At 55.8% G+C, this 21013-nt stretch overlaps 3 long non-coding RNA genes across 6 annotated transcripts; all 3 read right to left on the bottom strand.

Moving 5' to 3' along the window:
• Positions 1-209: 209 nt before the first annotated feature.
• Positions 210-2528, bottom strand: LOC135292785 (uncharacterized). Of its 2 annotated transcripts, none has more exons than XR_010354949.1 (3): positions 1905-2168; positions 1111-1276; positions 210-581 (listed from the first exon to the last, which is right to left on the bottom strand). It is a non-coding gene; the product is annotated as an uncharacterized LOC135292785 (long non-coding RNA). The 2 variants fall into 2 exon arrangements; XR_010354950.1 differs by lacking the exon at positions 210-581 and adding an exon at positions 2463-2528 and having other exon boundaries at positions 933-1276; positions 1905-2018.
• Positions 2529-4600: 2072 nt separating this feature from the next.
• On the bottom strand, positions 4601-6338 carry LOC135292773 (uncharacterized). Of its 3 annotated transcripts, none has more exons than XR_010354931.1 (6): positions 6236-6338; positions 6047-6148; positions 5779-5886; positions 4980-5137; positions 4820-4891; positions 4601-4721 (listed from the first exon to the last, which is right to left on the bottom strand). It is a non-coding gene; the product is annotated as an uncharacterized LOC135292773 (long non-coding RNA). The 3 variants fall into 3 exon arrangements; XR_010354932.1 differs by having other exon boundaries at positions 4980-5123; XR_010354933.1 differs by having other exon boundaries at positions 4980-5051.
• An 8736-nt stretch (positions 6339-15074) lies between these two features.
• On the bottom strand, positions 15075-17607 carry LOC135292775 (uncharacterized). Its single transcript, XR_010354935.1, has 5 exons — positions 17535-17607; positions 17349-17447; positions 16791-16904; positions 15997-16162; positions 15075-15467 (listed from the first exon to the last, which is right to left on the bottom strand). It is a non-coding gene; the product is annotated as an uncharacterized LOC135292775 (long non-coding RNA).
• Positions 17608-21013: the final 3406 nt, after the last annotated feature.

The following is a 21013-nucleotide window of genomic DNA, read 5'->3' as shown; positions in this document are numbered from 1 at the left end:
GGCTGTATTCTGAGCCTGTCAGTGGTTTTTCTTTTGTATTATTGCATGTATTTTGGTTTTTTTCCCTTTTCCTAATAAATTGTATTTCTGACTTGGAGTCTCTCACTGGTTTTGCTTTCAAACCACAACACAGATCCGTCTCTTTATTTGAACAGAGGAATTGGCCATTGCCTACCCTGCAAGCGGTGAGGGGGGAGGGCGGGGTGGGGTGTCACCTTCAGTGTTTCTTAGAGGGCAAGGCCAGAGGGCTCAGGGGCAGAGGAAGGGATGTGTTGGTCTCAGGAAGGGCTGGAAGGTGCTGGGTTGGTCCTGGGGTCTCTAGAGGAACTCGGGTTGGCTGGGATGGGACAGACAGAGAAAAAAAAAGGGATGAAGGCAGCTTGGGGAGGCCCATGGGGAGAGCAGATGGCAGTGGGATCTATGGGGCAATAAGAGGCTTCCTCGTCGACGGTTGTTCTGGGGTCCTCTTCACAGAACACTTGAGAGGGCTGTCCAGGCCGCTCCTGCTGCTGGAGGAGCTGCTCACGCTGTCTGGGTGTGAGGTGCAGCCACCGTCTTCCAACTCGTGTCCCGAGGTGCTCCTGTGCAGAGAGGAGGTGGCTGAGGCCCCAGCTGCCAGTGGCACACAGGGACCCTCGTGCACAGCAGGGCCCAGAGCTGGCAAGGCTCCCCAGCACGGCTGGAGCTGCTGGCACAGCTGGGCCCCGCTGGACAGCTGCCCCTCAAGGCCCCGGCCAGCAGGGCACGGCTCTGGGCAGGGTCCCTGGCCAGGAGCGGGCCCCAGAGCGCCTCTGCCTTTCAAGGGCAATCTCGGCCCTGCTCTTTCTCCGCCCCACCTCCCTTGCCTCTGCCCTGTGCCCTTGGGGCTGCTCTTGGCCAGGCAGCCTCAGTGGGAGCCAGCTCTGGCTGCAGCCCCAGCGGGGCCCCCAGGACAAGGCCCAGCAATTGAGAGGCCAATGGAAGCACTGGGCAGCAGCCGAACCCTCAGCAGAGTTGTTTGGACAATCATGGACTGGCCACAACTCCACTGCAGCCTCAATGGGAATGTTCCCCGTCCAAATTAGACTTCCAAAACATGTTGTTTGAGGGGGAGAGCAACAAAACACTCACTGTTTTCTCTTCCAGGAATACCCGATTCCAAAGCAGTACAACATGAACACAAGACCCAAACAAAGCACACTTGCCAGTAACAGTAGCCAGCAGCCTGTTCCCTGACAGAAACCCCTTCTGAGGCCATCCTGGGCATTGGGAACAGGTCTTGTGGTGCCGGCTGCATCTGTGGGAGCGATGGGGAGTGTGAGCCCGTGCTGTGCTGCACTGCTGAGCTGGCAGCACGGTGGATACGGGCAGGACGTCCTCTGTTTCCCCCAGAGCTGGGGCCTGCAGGCACCTTGCCGGCCCTTGGCACAGGCTGTGCCAGCCAACAAAGCCCAGCAGGCCGGGAGGAGAGCCCGGGGGCAGCGCAGCTGCTTGGGCAGTGGCTGCTGCCAGGGACACGGGCCAAAGCCATCCCTGAGCAGCCACTGCCACCCCTGGCCCTCCCTGCCCCGTGACAGCTCCCCCAGCCCCAGGGGACAGGCTCAGGCCCTGTCAGGACCCAGCGCAGCCCCTGCCCAGTTGGGAGCCAGGGCTGGCTCTGGCCCTGGGCTGGCGGCAGGGCTCCCGCTCGGGGCTGCTCCTGTGCCTTGGGCCTCTGGGCACTCAGGGCCAGCTCCGCAGCAGCTCCAGCGCCAGGGACGTTGCTGCACCAGTCCCGTTTCCCCGGGGCTCTGAACCAGCTCCAGAGGCCTGGAAGCCGAGGCACCTCCAGCTTTGGCTGCTGCCGGGCCGGGCAAGGGCAGGCCCTGGGGGAAGAGCTGCTGCCACACAGCCCTGGCCAGGGCTGAGCCCGGCACAGCAATTACCTGCTGTGCCTGTGCCCGTGTCTGTCATTGCCTTCCTTCCTGCAGCTAGGGCTGCCAATGAGCCACTGCTTCTCCCTGGCTGTTCCTCCTTCTGAACAGCCTTTTAGTCCATCACTTGAAAAAGGAAAAAAGGGACAACAGGAACAAATGGAAATATTCCCCACTGGGGAGGTGGCACCTTCAGGAGGCAATGCTTGTCTAAGTCACAGGTAAAGATCAGGAAAAAGCCCAGGTAATTGGGGCTGGGCCAGTGCACTCCCTTGTGCAAACAGCTGCACCGCCTGATCTTCTCAGAGACTGGGAAATGGCAGGGGATCTCAGGCCCACGGTACAGTTGGGGCACCCTATCAGCTGATGCCAAATTCCATCCTGCAGAGGCTGGGGAGGAATTGCAGCCAGGCCAGGCTGGGAAACAGCCGTGCAGGGCGTGAAAGCAGCAGCGGGGCAGCGAGGCTGCCATGGATCCCTTCCTGCTGTGCCAGGCACGGTGTGTCCTGATGTGCAGCCAAAGCCCCCGGCTGCTGAGTCCCAGGGGAAGCACGAGGGAAATGCACCCACCTTGTCCTCCGGGTGCTTCCTTCTGTGTTTCTCTCAGGAATTCATCTGCCTCATGAGACTTTTTGGCTGCAGTATCTTGGGTCTTTCCTTTTGGAGGACCAAAGAGAAAGTGGTTCCATTTCCCAGGAATGGATTCCACAAGGGGAGGGCTCAGCCTGTGGGGTCAGCAGGGACACACTACTCACCCCTGCCATGGGAGCTGGGTTGGGGCCAAGCATCCAGCCCTGGAGCTGAAGAAGTCCTCCCTGCAGACACACCTGTAACTCAACAGCCACAGAAGCTTCTGCCATCTCTGCTGATCTGCACGGGCACCACTGAGCCGCAGGAGCGGTGAGGGGATCGTGCAGGGCGAGGGCACACACATGCATGGTTCTGTGCTGGCACCTGCAGCAATGCCTCCGTGGCCAAGTTTGGGCTCTGAGCTGGCAGCTCTCCCAGGGGAAAGGCCTTGACCTACCCTCAGCATCTCCCAGAGCCTCCGTCCTGGATGTGGGGCCTTCACCAGCAGGTTCAGCTGCAAAGAAAGGCAGGACAGAAGAGCTCCTGTGGCACTGCAGGAGATCCTCAGGCTGCCCACAAAGCTCAGCCCCGGGGCACAGCCCTGGGCCCGGCCCCTTCCCTCTCTGCTCTTCTCTGTGTCTCCATAGAGCACATGGTAGGACACACTGGCATTGCACACGGGAAGAAGATTGAAAGCTAAATGCTCCTTCCTCCCACTGACAGCAATCCTGTGGGATCCCTCAGGGCTCCAGAAGGGAGCAGGGCAAGATTCTCAGAATCCCTCAGCCCTTCCATAATGTTAAGGGAAATGGCTTATGAGTGAGCTCTTGTCTCATTGACACTGATTATTCTGTCAAGAAAGCCACATGGAGGAATAGACTCCAGCATCCTCCAGGAATTTCAAGCCATTTTCCGGCAAGGCTTCAAAAAAATCAAAGTCATGATTCCAGTCTAGAAGGGAGCAGATATCAGAACGATATCAGTGGCATTCTAGGATCCCCTTCTGCCACAGGGAACTGGGCACTGCCAGGGGGTCGGCTAAGGCCATGGGAGCCAGATGGGAATGGACATGGCCAAAGGTGCACAGGGGCCTAGGGAGCTCTGGGCTGGCTCCTGGTCACTCTCCACACTCTTTCCCTGCCCTCAGCAACATCCCTGCTAGGGGTGGCTGGAGCACCACAGGGCCCCGGGGCTCTCTCCTTCACATACAAAAGAAATCCTCCCTAAAGCCCTGGGGAAAACGGCAGGAGGCATTGCCAGAGCTATCCCTCCCTCCCTCTGTCCCTCCTGCCCTCCTTCTGTGGGGACAGCTCCCACAGCCCAAGGGCAAACAGCCAGGCCCTCTCAGGACACACTGGAACCTTGCTCTCCCCCTCTGTCCTTTCCCCACCGTGGGCACCCCGTGCAGTCACTGCCAGGTTTCAGGACATGTCTCCCATGGAGGGACCCCAGCAGGACTGCTCAGTACCCGAGTGCCCTGAGCCTGCTCGGGATAATTCCCCTGGGCTGTGCTGCTCTAGTCCAGGCTGTGCCCGCACTGCCAAGCAGCAGAGAGGGCAGCTCAAGCCTCAGCAGGGCTCAGGCGCAGAGGCACAGCAATTACCTCCTGTGCCTGTGCCTTGTACAGCCTCCCTTCCTGCAGCAGAGGCTGGCACGGAACCACTGCTTCCTCTGGGAAGTGCTTCCATGTGCACAGGCTCTCCTTTCATTTCTGGAGAATGGGAAAGAGACAGCTGGATCAGATGGAAACATTCCTCACTGGAAATGGGGTAGGGGACAATTTCAGGAGGCATCACTTGTGAAAGGAATGGATAAGGATCAGAAAACACCCAGGATTTTGGGACAACCCAAGGCTGCTTCCTTCATCAAACAGCTCCAACATCTGATCTGCCTGGACACCAGGAAATTGTAGAGGATCTGAGGGTGGGCATGGAGTATGGTGCAATTAGGGCTGCCTATCAGCTGATGCCAAATTCCTTCCTGCAGAGGCTGGGCAGAAGCTGCAGCCAGGCCAGGCTGGGAAACAGCCCTGCAGGGTGTGAAAGCAGCAGCGGGGCAGCGAGGCTGCCATGGATCCCTTCCTGCTGTGCCGGGCACGGCGAGTCCAGATGTGCAGCCAAAGCCCCCGGCTGCTGAGTCCCAGGGACAGCATGAGGGAAATGCACCCACCTTGTCTTGTCTGCAGGAGTTCCTTCAGCTCTTGCCTCATCTGTTTGGATGGTTCCAGGGATATCTTATCTGTTGTATCTTGGATTTTCCCTGTTGGAGTAACTTAGAGTAAAATATTTCCATTTCCCAGGAATGGATCCTACAAAACCAGGGATCAGCATGTGCGGTCAGCAGGACACACTACTCACCACTCTGATGGGAGCTGGGCTTTTGTGCAGCTTCCAAGGTAGGAGCTGGAGAAGTCCTCCCTGTAGACACATCTGTAACACAACAGCCACAGAAGCTTCTGTCACCTGGTTCATGCCCAGTTGTCTACAATTCTTCCTTGGTGGCACACTGAGAACATACCTGCAGGAGGCTCCAAGGGCTTGGAAACTTTATTCATCCAAGCTAATGGAGAAGCCTTCCCGGCAACCTCATCTAGAACGGAGCACAGATGAGAACACTTTCCAGGGTGTGCTGGGATCCCTTTCTGCCACAGGGAACTGGGCACTGCAAGGGTAAAGCTGTGGGAGCCAGATGTGAACAGAGACATGGCCAAAGGTGCACAGGGGCCTGGGGAGCTCTGGGCTGGCTCCTGGTCACTCTCCACACTCTTTCCCTGCCCTCAGCAACATCCCTGGGAGGGGTGGCTGGAGAAATGCAGGGCCCTGGGACTCTCTCCCTCATACACAGAAGAACTCCTCCCTGAAGCCCTCGGGAAAACGGAAGCAGGCAGTGCCACAGCTATGCCTCCCTCCCTCCCTCCCTCCCTCCCTCCCTCCCTCCCTCCCTCCCTCCCTCCCTCCCTCCCTCCCTCCCTCCCTCCCTCCCTCCCTCCCTCCCTCCCTCCCGCCCTCCTTCTGCTGGGACAGCTCCCAGATCCCAAGGGCAAACAGCCAGGTCCTCTCAGGACACACTGGAGCCTTGCTCTCCCCCTCTGTCCTTTCCCCACCGTGGGCACCCCGTGCAGTCGCTGCCAGGTTTCAGGACATGTCTCCCAAGGAGGGACCCCAGCAGGACTGCTCAGTACCCAAGTGCCCTGAGCCTGTTGGGGATAATTCCCCTGGGCTGTGCCGCTCTAGTCCAGGCTGTGCCCGCACTGCCAAGCAGCAGATAGGGCAGCTCAAGCCTCAGCAGGGCTCAATCCCAGAGGCACAGCGATTACCTCCTGGGCCTGGGTCTGGCATGGCCTCCCTTCCTGCAGCAGAGGCTGGCATGGAACCACTGCTTCCTCTGGGTAATGCTTCCATGTGCACAGGCTCTCCTTTCATTTCTGGAAAAAGGAAAAGGCACAGCTGGATCAGATGGAAACATTCCTCATTAGGAATGGGCCATGGATCCCTTCCCGCTGTGCCGGGACAGTCTCATCCAGATGTGTAGCCAAAGCCCCCGGCTGCTGAGTCCCAGGGGAAGCATGAGGAAAATGCACCCACCTTGTCCTCCCTGCCACATTTCCTTCAGCTCTTGCTTCGTCTGTTTGGGGGGTTCCAGGGATATCTGGTCTGTTCTGTCTTGGATCTTCCCTGTCGGAGAACCTTAGAGAAAAATATTTCCATTTCCCAGGAATGGATCCCACAAAAGCAGAGCTCAACTTGTGTGGTCAGCAGGGACACACTACTCACCCCTGCCATGGGAGCTGGGTTGGGGCTGAGCATCCAGCGCTGGAGCTGGAGAAGTCCTCCCTGCAGACACACCTGTAACTCAACAGCCACAGAAGCTTCTGCCATCTCTGCTGATCTGCACGGGCACCACTGAGCTGCAGCAGCGGTGAGGGGATCGTGCAGGGCGAGGGCACACACGTGCATGGTTCTGTGCTGGCACCTGCAGCGCTGCCTCCGTGGCCAAGTTTGGGCTCTGAGCTGGCAGCTCTCCCAGGGGAAAGGCCTTGACCTACCCTCAGCATCTCCCAGAGCCTCAGTCCTGGATGTGGGACCTTCACCGGCAGGTTCAGCTGCAAAGAAAGGCAGGACAGAAGAGCTCCTGTGGCACTGCAGGAGATCCTCAGGCTGCCCACAAGGCTCAGCCCTGGGGCACAGCCCTGGCCCCGGCCCAGCCCCTTCTCTTTCTGCTCTTCTCTGTGGCTGCACAGAGCACACGGAAGGACACACTGGCATTGCACACGGGAGGAAGATTGAAAGCTAAATGCTCCTTCCTCCCACTGACAGTGATCCTGTGGGAGCCCTCAGGCCTCCAGAAGGGAGCAGGGCAAGGTTTCCAGATTCTTTCAACCTTAAGATTATGATAACATTAATGGTTTATAAGTGATCTTTTGTTGCATTGATCCTGATTATTCACTCAGGAAAGGCTGAATGAAAACTTGCCTCCAGCATCCTCTAGGAACTTCAAACCATCATTCATCAGGACTTCCTGAGAACCCATGTCACAATTCCAGTCTAGAAGGGAGCAGAGATCAGAAACATTTCCATGGTGTGCTGGGATCCCCTTCTGCCACAGGGAACTGGGCACTGCAGGGGTCTTGGGTAAGGCTGTGGGAGCCAGATGGGAATGGACATGGCCAAAGCTGCACAGGGGCCTGGGGAGCTCTGGGCTGGCTCCTGGTCACTCTCCAACCTCTTTGCAGGCCCTTTGCAACATCTCTGGAGGGGTGGCTGGAGTAGCCCAGGGCCCGTGGGGTCTCTCTCCCTCCCACAGAGGAAACCCTCCCTAAAGCCCTGGGCAAAACCATTCCCAGCGCTTCCCAGGGAGCAGGGAGCGCTGTGCCGGGAAAGGGCAGCCAGGCTGCCGGCTCACCTGCTCGCCGCGCTTGCAGCGGAGCAGCCTGGGCAGCCCTGGCAGGCAGGGCTACGGCCAGGAGCAGCAGGAGTAGGAGGCGCAGAGCAAGGGCCATGGTGCCTTGTCCTCCGCCAGTCCCGCAGCTCTTGCTGCCACCGCTGTCCCGACACCGCTGTCCCAACGTCAGCACCGCTGCTGCCACCGCCGCTGCTGCCGCAACAGTTGTGCTCAGGGACTGACTGCTGGCTCCTTGTGCTGCTGTGCAACCACGGGTCTCTGGCACCTCTGGCACCTCTGTGACCTCAGGGCCTGCTGAGAGCTCAACCTGCTGTGACCCCAAAGCCCTGCTGTGACCTCATGGCCTCAGCTGTACCCCCAGAGTGTGCGCCCTTCCGCATGAATGGACTGCCCTGATTGTAAATGTTTTGCTTCATCAAAGGGCCATTGCTCAGCAAAAACTTTGTTTTGCCTGCTAACATTGCTGGTCAGGCTGCATCCCTCAAGATGCTCTTGATTGTTGCAGTTCAAATTTATTGTATTGATTCCATTTCAAGTCTTGTTTAAGGGCTCTGTTGTGCCCCCATGTTTTTCCTGAGTTGGTTCACCTGTGGGTTTTTCCCTCGCTCCAAACTGTCCCTCATGCCCTTCCCCACCCCTTGTTCCAGCTCTTTCCCTGCCTGTCAAGGCAACCCAGCCCCTTGGTTCCCAAACCTTTGGGCTAATCCCTGATTGCAACTCCCCTTTGGAATTCCCCTACTCCTGGAAGCCCCATTGGCCCTTGTGACCCATCCTCTCCACCCTCCTACCCCAACTGGCCCCAGACACTTGATGTAATCCCCTCACTCCTCTCCTGAGGATTCCCTATTGGTTCATTGTTTGCATCCACCCCATGACTTGTATGTGTACAAAACCCCTTGGGCAGTACAGCTAGGGGCTTCTCATCCTGTTCTCTTCACCTGGACTAAGCTGTTCCTTGCGGAACCTGAAGACGGGACGCCTCCTCCTTTCTCCTGTGCCTCGTCCCTGTCGTGGCTTGTGTCTGGCACTGGAGAGCAAGTGGCACTAAAGGTTCTGCCTCTGGTAAATCCCCATAGCGAGGCAGTTCCCGACTCCTGCCGTAGTGCCGGAGTTCTAAGAGCTAGCCCAGGTTCCAGCACTCACTTCACTAATGTACCGAATACCCCTTCTTCAGTGCCTGCTCTGGTGCTCTGCCAGCTCACACAGCAGAGTGTGATTCACATACTGCAGCCCAGAGTTAGGTTGTTGCAACATTGAAATGGGTGTGGTTGGCAGGATCCCCGGGCATAAATCACTACAGAACTAAAGCAAATGTGTGCACTGTCCCAGGCTGGACTTGAATAGACACAGGAATTGTGGAAAGATGAGGACAAGATAGCAGAGAACAATGGAAAAACCAGCTGAAAATGAGGACATGCTAAAGGAGTTATTTGTGCACAATTGGGGGTATATTTTTCTTGGGTGCAAAGCAAAATGAAAAGCTCCTAAATGCCCAAAAGATGAGAACTGTGTGTGGTAAATAGGTATGATTCATGCTGACAAAATTGAAACAGTAATCAATATTGATAAAGTAATTAATATTTGGAAACAATAAAACAGTTAAAGGTGTAATATCAAGCAAGAAAGGGAGAGGAGGGTTTCCCCCCTCTCCCCACCGTTCTCCTGCAGATGTTCAGAACAGGAGGAAGCAAGAGATAACTATGACTAAATTTAGTTGGAAGAGAGGAGAATTTGGTTGGACAGCAGGCAAATGTTGATTATACGAGATCCACTGCTTTAATGTTAGAACACAATATTGGCTTATACTGTAGCATCTTGGTGCGCGTGTGTAATCCAAAAGGTGAACTACAGGACATGGAGGAAGAGGAGAGGTCTTCCTCAAAGAAGATCCCCAAAGAGTGGTACAACTTACTTAAAGAAGTGTGGAGCATGCGTGGTAAAGGTGATGATGAGGGCAGTGATACAAGTGTGACGAATCGAAAATGGGAGGAGATGGTAATGACATACAGCATAAAAAGGGGAATTTTGGCTTGACACGCTAGTACGTGAGGTGACAGGGGTCCAAAAGCCCTGCATTCCGTACCTCACGCATACCCCGCATGGTTATTTTTGCTCATACGCTATTATCAGGACCAAATTATTCGCAATTTAAACCAAAATATATAGTCAGTGTTTCGAGTGTATTCAATGGTGTATATATATTAAGTTACATAATTAAAAGTGGTGATACATTTAATTTTTTTGATTGGATAATTGGGCAAATATAACATGTGGAATGTCCTCCACAGCAGAGTGTCAGACCTCTGGATCTTTTTAAACAATTTTATCAAGGTGGAACTGTGGCGGCTTCAGCTGGTGCCTCTGGGGGACCTTGAACAAAGAACCCCTGAGCTTTTCTACCTTCCCAGGTGAAGTGTGATAGTCTGAGGTCTTCCTGCTGTGTCCGAGTGCCGGGCCACTGGCTGGCACCACAGGTCCCCAGACCCTCTGCTGAGGGTCTCCTACAGTCAAGTTTAGTCTGTCACATTTGGCTTTTCTCTCTGATCCACCACCAGGACCAAAGATCACACGGTCGTGAGGATGTAAAAATGCCTGTTCCTTCTGGAACATTGCTGTTGCGTGACAGCCGTGCAGGCAGAGCGGGCAGCTGTAGGGATACTGACTCGCTTCCCTGGTCCCAGCCGTGCTGCATCCATCGAGCTGCTGGGTGTTGGTGCTCGCTGGGACGCGGCCCGGCCCGGCACCACGGGAGTTAGGAAGGGTCTTGAAGGAATTCCCACGCGTTAAAGCAGACGATTTAGCCTGGGATTTTAAGTTGTTTCTCAGTTAACCTTGTAAAAGGCCAAAACAAGTCTCCTATGAATTCTGTCCCTGTCAAGTTCAGTTCTGCCCCAAAAGCCCCTCAGCATTCTCAGGGCAGTGGCAGGAGCCGGGTGCTGGCCCGGAGCCCCGCTGGCCGGGGAGAGCACGGCCCAGAGCGAGCCCCTGCTGCCCGGGATGGCCACAGGCCCGGGGGAGCCGGGCGGGCAACGCCAGGGCCCTGTCCAGGGCTCCTGGGGCTCCTCTGGCATCTGTTCCGTCTCCTCGGGCGCTGAGCGGTGCCCGTCCCGCGGGGCTGTCTGTGCCCGGCCCCAAAAGAGGCAGGGCCGGGGCTGTGGCCCCTGGGCTGGCGGTGCCGCCTGCCCGGCGCTCAGCACCGCCCGTGCCGTGTCAGTGCAGCGTGACCCGGCGGGGCAGCTCCGCCTCGGCGCTTCGCCACCGCCATCCTGGCACGGCGGCTGGCCCTGGGCCGCGGCAGCCCCGAGCCGCACGGGCCCGGGAGGGACTGCCGGAGGTCCCCGTCCCCTGCGTGCCTCAGCAGACACTCCAGCCCCACTGCGTGCAGCAGGAGGGACACAAAGCACCTGCACGCTTACGAGAGTCCACAGCCCTTTCTACATGTGAAATGAGACCCCAGAACCGTGACATGTGCCTCAGGAGAGATCCCAACACCCTGCACACCTTGGGAGAGATCCCAAACCCTCTGCATGCCTCACACAGGATTCCAAATCCCTTGCATGACTTGAAGTGGACCCCAGTGCCCTCCATGCCTCAGAGGAAACCTAAAATATCCCTGGGTGTGTCACAAGGGACCCCAGCCCCTCGTGCAGCTTAGGGGGACTCCAAAGCCCCCACGTGCCCTACAGGGAAGTCCAGGCCAGCTATGCCGTGTGTTTCGACCTGGAAATCAAGCCTGGTTGCACCTGGGTTGTTGTGTCTCTGGGGCTGCTCACCAGCCATGTCGGACCCGGAGGCCACACAGCCCTTCCCTTCCCTTCCCTTCCCTTCCCTTCCCTTCCCTTCCCTTCCCTTCCCTTCCCTTCCCTTCCCTTCCCTTCCCTTCCCTTCCCTTCCCTTCCCTTCCCTTCCCTTCCCTTCCCTTCCCTTCCCTTCCCTTCCCTTCCCTTCCCTTCCCTTCCCTTCCCTTCCCTTCCCTTCCCTTCCCTTCCCTTCCCTTCCCTTCCTTCTGGCCCTCGCTGAGAGCAGCAGACCCTGTGCAGCACCCTGGATTGGTGACAGCCCAACAATTAGGTCCTATCAAGTGTGTGTTAATTAGGGAGGAGCTTTGTTTTGCCTGCTGACATTGCTGGTCAGGCTGTGTCCCTGGAGATACTCTTGATAGCTTCCCTCTTTTCCTGGGCATGGCACTGGAGGAGGTCTGGGCCCAGATGATCCCACGGAAGGAAATGTCCCTCAGCCCAGGGACGCTCAGCATGGGCTGCCCCATCCCCTCGGGGCCCCACCGCTGGTCACAGTGAAGCCATCTGCAGAATAAATAGACTCCACTGTTGCCCTGGTTTTTAATGTTCTGTCCTGGATTAGGGTCAATCTGGGAGAAAACCTCCAAAGGGGCCCCCCAGAAAGGAAACCCACATGGCCCCTTCCCCCCAGCGGTTCGGGAAGGATTCCTTGGAGAGAAGTGGAAAGAACCTGTTTATTTGACAGGCAAAACACCCCCAGCACACAAAATGAACAATACCAGATGACAATGCTTTCACCGATCTGAAAAGGATGACAAATTCAGAAAGTCTTTCCTGGCAGTGGTGGCTCTGTTGTCGCTCCCTCCGGCGCTGGGGATAGCTGCTGCAGCCACAGGATGCAAACTCTCGGTGTTTCCCAGGTCCCAGTCTGGAGCAGGTGTGAGTGGTTCCAAAAAGGGAAAGGAAAAACAGTCCAGGGAAAAATCTGGACTGCTTAGCTAAACTGACTAACAAGCAGAAGCCAAAAAGCAAAAGCAAAGCAGGAGCAGAGCAGAAGCAAGAGCAAAGCAAGCAACAGAAAGCAAAGCAAAAAGCAAAAGCTGCACTATGTACTGCGCCGTCTGTCTGTCCTGCCAGCCGTGGGGGAGCAGGCTGATAACAAACCAAAACAAACCTTGCTCTTCAGAGCCAGTCGTGAAGGCACAGTATGTGATATCCAGCATTAACAGAACACACGACTGGGGATGCAAGCATCATCACCTCACCCTAGGACAAGTTCTTCTTCTAAGCCTTCTGATGTTTACATTCTTGTAACAAACTTTCTCACGCACTTTAGGTAAATAACTTATTGTTATGCATTCTTTTCTGCAGGAGGAGAAATTTGATGGACTGTTGGTTTGTCCAGTGTCATTGGAGAGGTGGCACTTTCACCCTCCAATCCACTGTCACTTTTGGAAATCTGTAAATGTTGGAGTCAGAAATTCAACTGCCCTCTTTTTTACCTTGGAGAGATGCGTGTCTGTGTTGTTTTATTTCATGTCCTATAGTGACACTCCACAACCTGATGTAGTTATAAAGTGGGGATGCATGTCAGGGCCTGGCACAGGCGAGATGGCTCTTGTGAAAACTTGTGCCCCGAGCCCTGGTCCGAGCCACATCTTTGTTCACAAACCTGTTCCATATGCAATGCATTACACAATCTCTTCATGCACATTCAACCCCTGGCCCCGCCTGTCCTCCCCTCACATGGCGATGAGATCCACGCCCTTCTGGGCACACGTTGTTTCCTGTGGTGGTCACACTGGGGTCTTTGGTGGTCTCTGAGGCCGAAGGCTGTGGTCTTGCTCATGACTGAACTTTTGAACTTTTCTCCTGTGTGCGTGCACTGTGGTCCTTTGGTGCTTATCTGAGTACGTCTGTTGGTTTGGATCAGCTTGGAGACAGAGGAGCTCCTTAGTCTAGGCTTCTTGCATTCCCTGGTCTTCTCCTGGTGTTATGAGTAAAAAAGTCATCTGTAGCTATGATATTTTATTAAAAATCCTTTCCTAGGATTTTTCCCCTTCTGAGGAGCTGAGGGCCTCAGGAAAGAAATGTAAACAATAATTATCTGCTGCTGCTGTGGAATGCAACAGGTGCATCTTCCATTGGTCCATGTGCATTGTTTTCACTTGATGACCAATCACAGCCAACTGTGTTGAGCCTGTGAGCAGTCACAAGATTTTTGTTATGCATTCCATTCTATTCTTCTTCTTTGTAGCCTTCTGGTCATTTTTTCCTCTCTGTTCTTTTAGTGTAGTTTTAATGTAGTATTTTAATAGAATATATAATAAATCAACCTTCTGAAATGGAGTCAAGCCTCGTGTCTCCACACCTGGTGTGTTCACCCCCACAAATTATCCATTTTTTTTTTAAGGCTGCAAAGTTAAACAGGTTGGGCCAGTTGTTGAGAGTTGAAGTGTTGACTATTTCTTGTTGATAGCTTCATGTTGCAATCACCTCTTATTAATAGTTTTTCTTCAATTACCTGTTAATGGTTAGAAATCAAGCGTAATTGTCCCCCTGCTGCTTCACCAGAGCCTGCAGGTAGCAGGGTAGAGGGGGTGACGTCAGAGCTAGTATGCAGATGAGAATGCATTTCACCAAAGTTTGCAATTTTACAGGAAAAGAAACCCTAAAAAAACAAGTCAACATGGAATTAAGAAACCTAAGTAATGTCTAAATGTGAGGAACTTAATCCAGTATCTGCTAAGATCCTTTTTACTCCTCACCCTAACCTGAAAGGATGTCAGCTAGAAAGAGGACCTGAAATGTTAGACCAAAAAAGCAGAATTCCCACTACTCCCTCGAGGACGGAAGCCCCAGCTCTGCCTGCATACCAGCGGACACAGCTGCATCATCCTCCTCCTTCGTGCCACTCCTGGGAGCAGCGGGGGTGCGGGCGACCTGTCGTTTCTCCCCAACCTGAGCTGAATATTTTAATAAAGGCATTATAAAGGAGAAAGATCTCCTGCCCTATTTATTACGCTGGTATTGTCCTTCATAGCAAGAAGCTTCAGATATCTGCATTTTCCTATGCCCTTTGTACCATGGCAGACGTTTCTTAAGTAAAAGGTTAAAATTCAACACATAATTCTACAATTTAAAATTTAAATGCTTAGTCCATATATTGCTAACTTAATTGAACCCCCCAAAACCTCCATTTCAACAGCAACCCCTGCCTGGCTTCTGCCTGCCCACACCGTGGGCATCCACGGCTCCTCCTGGGCATGGAGCTCAGTCAGTGCTGGTGCTGGGTGGGCTTTGCTGCTGCTGCCACCTGGACACTGGGGCGACCGCTTGTCCTAGGTTGCAGTGTAAAGATGTATTCTAATCCCATCCTCAACAGCTGCTGAAACCAGGAGGGGCATTGTTTCTTCCTTATCTCCTGTTAATGGGCCCATCAATGTCTTGCCACATGAGTCAGAGATAACTCCCTCCCAGAGCCATTTCTGTTTCATGGCTAATCAAGGACCCACAGCATGAGGCAGAATGATATCAGCCAACTGTGAGATGCTCTGCCCATGGGGGAGGAGCTAAGCATCCCCAGCTGGATATAATCTGGGTTTTGGGACACAACAAGCAGTCTTTCCACTGGATTCCCAGAGGAACATCTGCCCTTACCCACTGCTTTTCCAGAGGATGAGAGCTAAAAGATGGTTTCTACAGGATCACCACTTCCAAAAGTCCATTTCATCTGGACTGCTACCACCACCCTAACTAGCAGGGTGTCAGCAGGCTGTATTCTGAGCCTGTCAGTGGTTTTTCTTTTGTATTATTGCATGTATTTTGGTTTTTTTTCCCTTTTCCTAATAAATTGTATTTCTGACTTGGAGTCTCTCACTGGTTTTGCTTTCAAACCACAACACAGATCCGTCTCTTTATTTGAACAGAGGAATTGGCCATTGCCTACCCTGCAAGCGGGGGGGGGGAGGGCGGGGAGGGTGGGGTGGGGTGTCACCTTCAGTGTTTCTTAGAGGGCAAGGCCAGAGGGCTCAGGGGCAGAGGAAGGGATGTGTTGGTCTCAGGAAGGGCTGGAAGGTGCTGGGTTGGTCCTGGGGTCTCTAGAGGAACTCGGGTTGGCTGGGATGGGACAGACAGAGAAAAAAAAAGGGATGAAGGCAGCTTGGGGAGGCCCATGGGGAGAGCAGGTGGCAGTGGGATCTATGGGGCAATAAGAGGCTTCCTCGTAGACTGTTGTTCTGGGGTCCTCTTCACAGAACACTTGAGAGGGCTGTCCAGGCTGTTCCTGCTGCTGGAGGAGCTGCTCACGCTGTCTGGCTGTGAGGTGCAGCCACCGTCTTCCAACTCCTGTCCCGAGGTGCTCCTGTGCAGAGAGGAGGTGGCGGAGGCCCCAGCTGCCAGTGGCACACAGGGACCCTCGTGCACAGCAGGGCCCAGAGCTGGCAAGGCTCCCCAGCACGGCTGGAGCTGCTGGCACAGCTGGGCCCCACTGGACAGCTGCCCCTCAAGGCCCCGGCCAGCAGGGCACGGCTCTGGGCAGGGTCCCTGGCCAGGAGCGGGCCCCAGAGCGCCTCTGCCTTTCAAGGGCAATCTCGGCCCTGCTCTTTCTCCTCCCCACCACCCTCTGCCTCTGCCCCGTGCCCCTGGGGCTGCTCTTGGCCAGGCAGCCTCAGTGGGAGCCAGCACTGGCTGCAGCCCCAGCGGGGCCCCCAGGACAAGGCCCAGCAATTGAGAGGCCAATGGAAGCACTGGGCAGCAGCCGAACCCTCAGCTGAGTTATTTGGACAATCATGGACTTGCCACAACCCCCTGCAGTCTCAATGGGAATGTTGCCTGACCACGTTAGACTTTCAAAAGAAGCTGTTTGAGGGGGAGAGCAACAAAACACTCACTGTTTTCTCTTCCAGGAATACCCGATTCCAAAGCAGTACAACATGAACGCAAGCCCCAAACAAAGCACGCTTGCCAGTAACAGTAGCCAGCAGCCTGTTCCCTGACAGAAACCCCTTCTGAGGCCATCCTGGGCATTGGGAACAGGTCTTGTGGTGCCGGCTGCATCTGTGGGAGAGATGGGGAGTGTGAGCCCGTGCTGTGCTGCACTGCTGAGATGGCAGCACGGTGGATACGGGCAGGACGTTCTCTGTTTCCCCCAGAGCTGGGGCCTGCAGGCACCTTGCCGGCCCTTGGCACAGGCTGTGCCAGCCAACAAAGCCCAGCAGGCCGGGAGGAGAGCCCGGGGGCAGCGCAGCTGCTTGGGCAGTGGCTGCTGCCAGGGACACGGGCCAAAGCCATCCCTGAGCAGCCACTGCCACCCCTGGCCCTCCCTGCCCCGTGACAGCTCCCCCAGCCCCAGGGGACAGGCTCAGGCCCTGTCAGGACCCAGCGCAGCCCCTGCCCAGTCGGGAGCCAGGGCTGGCTCTGGCCCTGGGCTGGCGGCAGGGCTCCCGCTCGGGGCTGCTCCTGTGCCTTGGGCCTCTGGGCACTCAGGGCCAGCTCCGCAGCAGCTCCAGCGCCAGGGACGTTGCTGCACCAGTCCCGTTTCCCCGGGGCTCTGAACCAGCTCCAGAGGCCTGGAAGCCCAGGCACCTCCAGCTTTGGCTGCTGCCGGGCCGGGCAAGGGCAGGCCCTGGGGGAAGAGCTGCTGCCACACAGCCCCGGCCAGGGCTGAGCCCGGCACAGCAATTACCTGCTGTGCCTGTGCCCGTGTCTGTCATTGCCTTCCTTCCTGCAGCTAGGGCTGCCAATGAGCCACTGCTTCTCCCTGGCTGTTCCTCCTCCTGAACAGCCTTTTGGTCCATCACTTGAAAAAGGAAAAAAGGGACAACAGGAACAAATGGAAATATTCCCCACTGGGGAGGTGGCACCTTCAGGAGGCAATGCTTGTCTAAGTCACAGGTAAAGATCAGGAAAAAGCCCAGGTAATTGGGGCTGGGCCAGTGCACTCCCTTGTGCAAACAGCTGCACCGCCTGATCTTCTCAGAGACTGGGAAATGGCAGGGGATCTCAGGCCCACGGTACAGTTGGGGCACCCTATCAGCTGATGCCAAATTCCATCCTGCAGAGGCTGGGGAGGAATTGCAGCCAGGCCAGGCTGGGAAACAGCCGTGCAGGGCGTGAAAGTAGCAGCGGGGCAGCGAGGCTGCCATGGATCCCTTCCTGCTGTGCCGGGCACGGCGTGTCCTGATGTGCAGCCAAAGCCCCCGGCTGCTGAGTCCCAGGGGAAGCACGAGGGAAATGCACCCACCTTGTCCTCCGGGTGCTTCCTTCTGTGTTTGTCTCAGGAATTCATCTGCCTCATGAGACTTTTTGGCTGCAGTATCTTGGGTCTTTCCTTTTGGAGGACCTTAAGAGAAAGTGGTTCCATTTCCCAGGAATGGATCCCACAAGGGGAGGGCTCAGCCTGTGGGGTCAGCAGGGACACACTACTCACCCTTGCCATGGGAGCTGGGTTGGGGCCAAGCATCCAGCCCTGGAGCTGAAGAAGTCCTCCCTGCAGACACACCTGTAACTCAACAGCCACAGAAGCTTCTGCCATCTCTGCTGATCTGCACGGGCACCACTGAGCCGCAGCAGCGGTGAGGGGATCGTGCAGGGCGAGGGCACACACATGCATGGTTCTGTGCTGGCACCTGCAGCAATGCCTCCGTGGCCAAGTTTGGGCTCTGAGCTGGCAGCTCTCCCAGGGGAAAGGCCTTGACCTACCCTCAGCATCTCCCAGAGCCTCCGTCCTGGATGTGGGGCCTTCACCAGCAGGTTCAGCTGCAAAGAAAGGCAGGACAGAAGAGCTCCTGTGGCACTGCAGGAGATCCTCAGGCTGCCCACAAAGCTCAGCCCCGGGGCACAGCCCTGGGCCCGGCCCCTTCCCTCTCTGCTCTTCTCTGTGTCTCCATAGAGCACATGGTAGGACACACTGGCATTGCACACGGGAAGAAGATTGAAAGCTAAATGCTCCTTCCTCCCACTGACAGCAATCCTGTGGGATCCCTCAGGGCTCCAGAAGGGAGCAGGGCAAGATTCTCAGAATCCCTCAGCCCTTCCATAATGTTAAGGGAAATGGCTTATGAGTGAGCTCTTGTCTCATTGACACTGATTATTCTGTCAAGAAAGCCACATGGAGGAATAGACTCCAGCATCCTCCAGGAATTTCAAGCCATTTTCCGGCAAGGCTTCAAAAAAATCAAAGTCATGATTCCAGTCTAGAAGGGAGCAGATATCAGAACGATATCAGTGGCATTCTAGGATCCCCTTCTGCCACAGGGAACTGGGCACTGCCAGGGGGTCGGCTAAGGCCATGGGAGCCAGATGGGAATGGACATGGCCAAAGGTGCACAGGGGCCTAGGGAGCTCTGGGCTGGCTCCTGGTCACTCTCCACACTCTTTCCCTGCCCTCAGCAACATCCCTGCTAGGGGTGGCTGGAGCACCACACGGCCCCGGGGCTCTCTCCTTCACATACAAAAGAAATCCTCCCTAAAGCCCTGGGGAAAACGGCAGGAGGCATTGCCAGAGCTATCCCTCCCTCCCTCTGTCCCTCCTGCCCTCCTTCTGTGGGGACAGCTCCCCCAGATCCCAAGGGCAAACAGCCAGGCCCTCTCAGGACACACTGGAGCCTTGCTCTCCCCCTCTGTCCTTTCCCCACCGTGGGCACCCCGTGCAGTCGCTGCCAGGTTTCAGGACATGTCTCCCATGGAGGGACCCCAGCAGGACTGCTCAGTACCCGAGTGCCCTGAGCCTGCTCGGGATAATTCCCCTGGGCTGTGCCGCTCTAGTCCAGGCTGTGCCCGCACTGCCAAGCAGCAGAGAGGGCAGCTCAAGCCTCAGCAGGGCTCAGGCGCAAAGGCACAGCAATTACCTCCTATGCCTGTGCCTTGTACAGCCTCCCTTCCTGCAGCAGAGGCTGGCACGGAACCACTGCTTCCTCTGGGAAGTGCTTCCATGTGCACAGGCTCTCCTTTCATTTCTGGAGAATGGAAAAGAGACAGCTGGATCAGATGGAAACATTCCTCACTGGAAATGGGGTAGGGGACAATTTCAGGAGGCATCACTTGTGAAAGGAATGGATAAGGATCAGAAAACACCCAGGATTTTGGGACAACCCAAGGCTGCTTCCTTCATCAAACAGCTCCAACATCTGATCTGCCTGGACACCAGGAAATTGTAGAGGATCTGAGGGTGGGCATGGAGTATGGTGCAATTAGGGCTGCCTATCAGCTGATGCCAAATTCCTTCCTGCAGAGGCTGGGCAGAAGCTGCAGCCAGGCCAGGCTGGGAAACAGCCCTGCAGGGTGTGAAAGCAGCAGCGGGGCAGCGAGGCTGCCATGGATCCCTTCCCGCTGTGCCGGGCACAGCGTGTCCAGATGTGCAGCCAAAGCCCCCGGCTGCTGAGTCCCAGGGACAGCACAAGGGAAATGCACCCACCTTGCTTTCTCTGCAGACGTTCCTTCAGCATTTGCCACATGATTTCTAATGGGTCCTGGAATTTCTTGCCTGCCATGTCTTTGGTCTCTCCTATCGTAGGACCTTAAGAGAAAGTAGTTCAATTTCCCAGGAATGGATCTCACAAAAGCAGGGCTCAGCCTGAGGGGTCAGCAGGGACACACTACTCACTCCTGTGATGGGAGCTGGCCTTTTGTGCAGCATCCAAGGTAGGAGTTGGTGAAGTCGTCCCTGCAGACACATCTGGAACACAACAGCCACAGAAGCTTCTGTCACCTGGTCCTGACCAGTCAGTCAAACATTACGCCTTGGTGGAACAGTGAGAACATACCTGCAGAATGCCCAGAGGGTTTCACAACTTCATAGCGCCAGGCTAACGGAGAATCCTTCCCAGCATCCCAGTCTGGAAGAAAACCAAGATGAGAACTGTTTCCATTGTGTGCCAGGGCTGGCTCTGGCCCTGGGCTGGCAGCAGGGCTCCTGCTCGGGGCTGCTCCTGTGCCTTGGGCCTCTGGGCACTCAGGGCCAGCTCCGCAGCAGCTGCAGCGCGAGGGACGTTGCTGCACCAGTCCCGTTTCCCAGGGCTCTGAACGAGCTCCTGAGGCCTGGAAGCCCAGGCACCTCCAGCTTTGGCTGCTGCCGGGCCGGGCAAGGGCAGGCCCTGGGGGAAGAGCTGCTGCCACACAGCCCCGGCCAGGGCTGAGCCCAGCACAGCAATTACCTGCTGTGCCTGTGCCCGTGTCTGGCATTGCCTTCTTTCCTGCAGCAGAGGCTGGCACTGAAGATGGAGTGCTTCCTTCAAGAAATGCCACCTTCCACTGAAGCACTATGTCCATCTCTTGACAAAGGAAGGGAAACAGCTGCATCAGATGGGGCTGTTCCCAGTTGGGTGGTGGTATCTGAGGTAATATTTGTGAAATTTATGGAGCAGGAAAATGGGCAGGTTACAGTGGCATGATGTGAGCACTTCCACCTCCAAACAGCCACCCTTTCCTAATCTGTAGGGCTGGATATAGTGGGGGATCTCAGGGTGTGTTACAGTTTGGGCTGCCTGTCAGCTGATGCCAAATGCCTTCCTGCAGAGGCTGGGGAGGAAGTGCAGCCAGGCCAGGCTGGGAAACAACCCTGCAGGGTGTGAAAGCAGCAGCGGGGCAGCGAGGCTGCCATGGATCCCTTCCCGCTGTGCCGGGCACGGCGAGTCCAGATGTGCAGCCAAAGCCCCCGGCTGCTGAGTCCCAGGGACAGCATGAGGGAAATGCACCCACCTTGTCTTGTCTGCAGGAGTTCCTTCAGCTCTTGCCTCATCTGTTTGGATGGTTCCAGGGATATCTTATCTGTTGTATCTTGGATTTTCCCTGTTGGAGTAACTTAGAGTAAAATATTTCCATTTCCCAGGAATGGATCCTACAAAACCAGGGATCAGCATGTGCGGTCAGCAGGACACACTACTCACCACTCTGATGGGAGCTGGGCTT

The sequence above is a fragment of the Passer domesticus genome, unplaced genomic scaffold (assembly GCF_036417665.1).
Source record: "Passer domesticus isolate bPasDom1 unplaced genomic scaffold, bPasDom1.hap1 HAP1_SCAFFOLD_44, whole genome shotgun sequence".
NCBI classification, from domain to species: domain Eukaryota; kingdom Metazoa; phylum Chordata; class Aves; order Passeriformes; family Passeridae; genus Passer; species Passer domesticus.
This window is presented reverse-complemented; position numbering and strand designations above follow the sequence as displayed.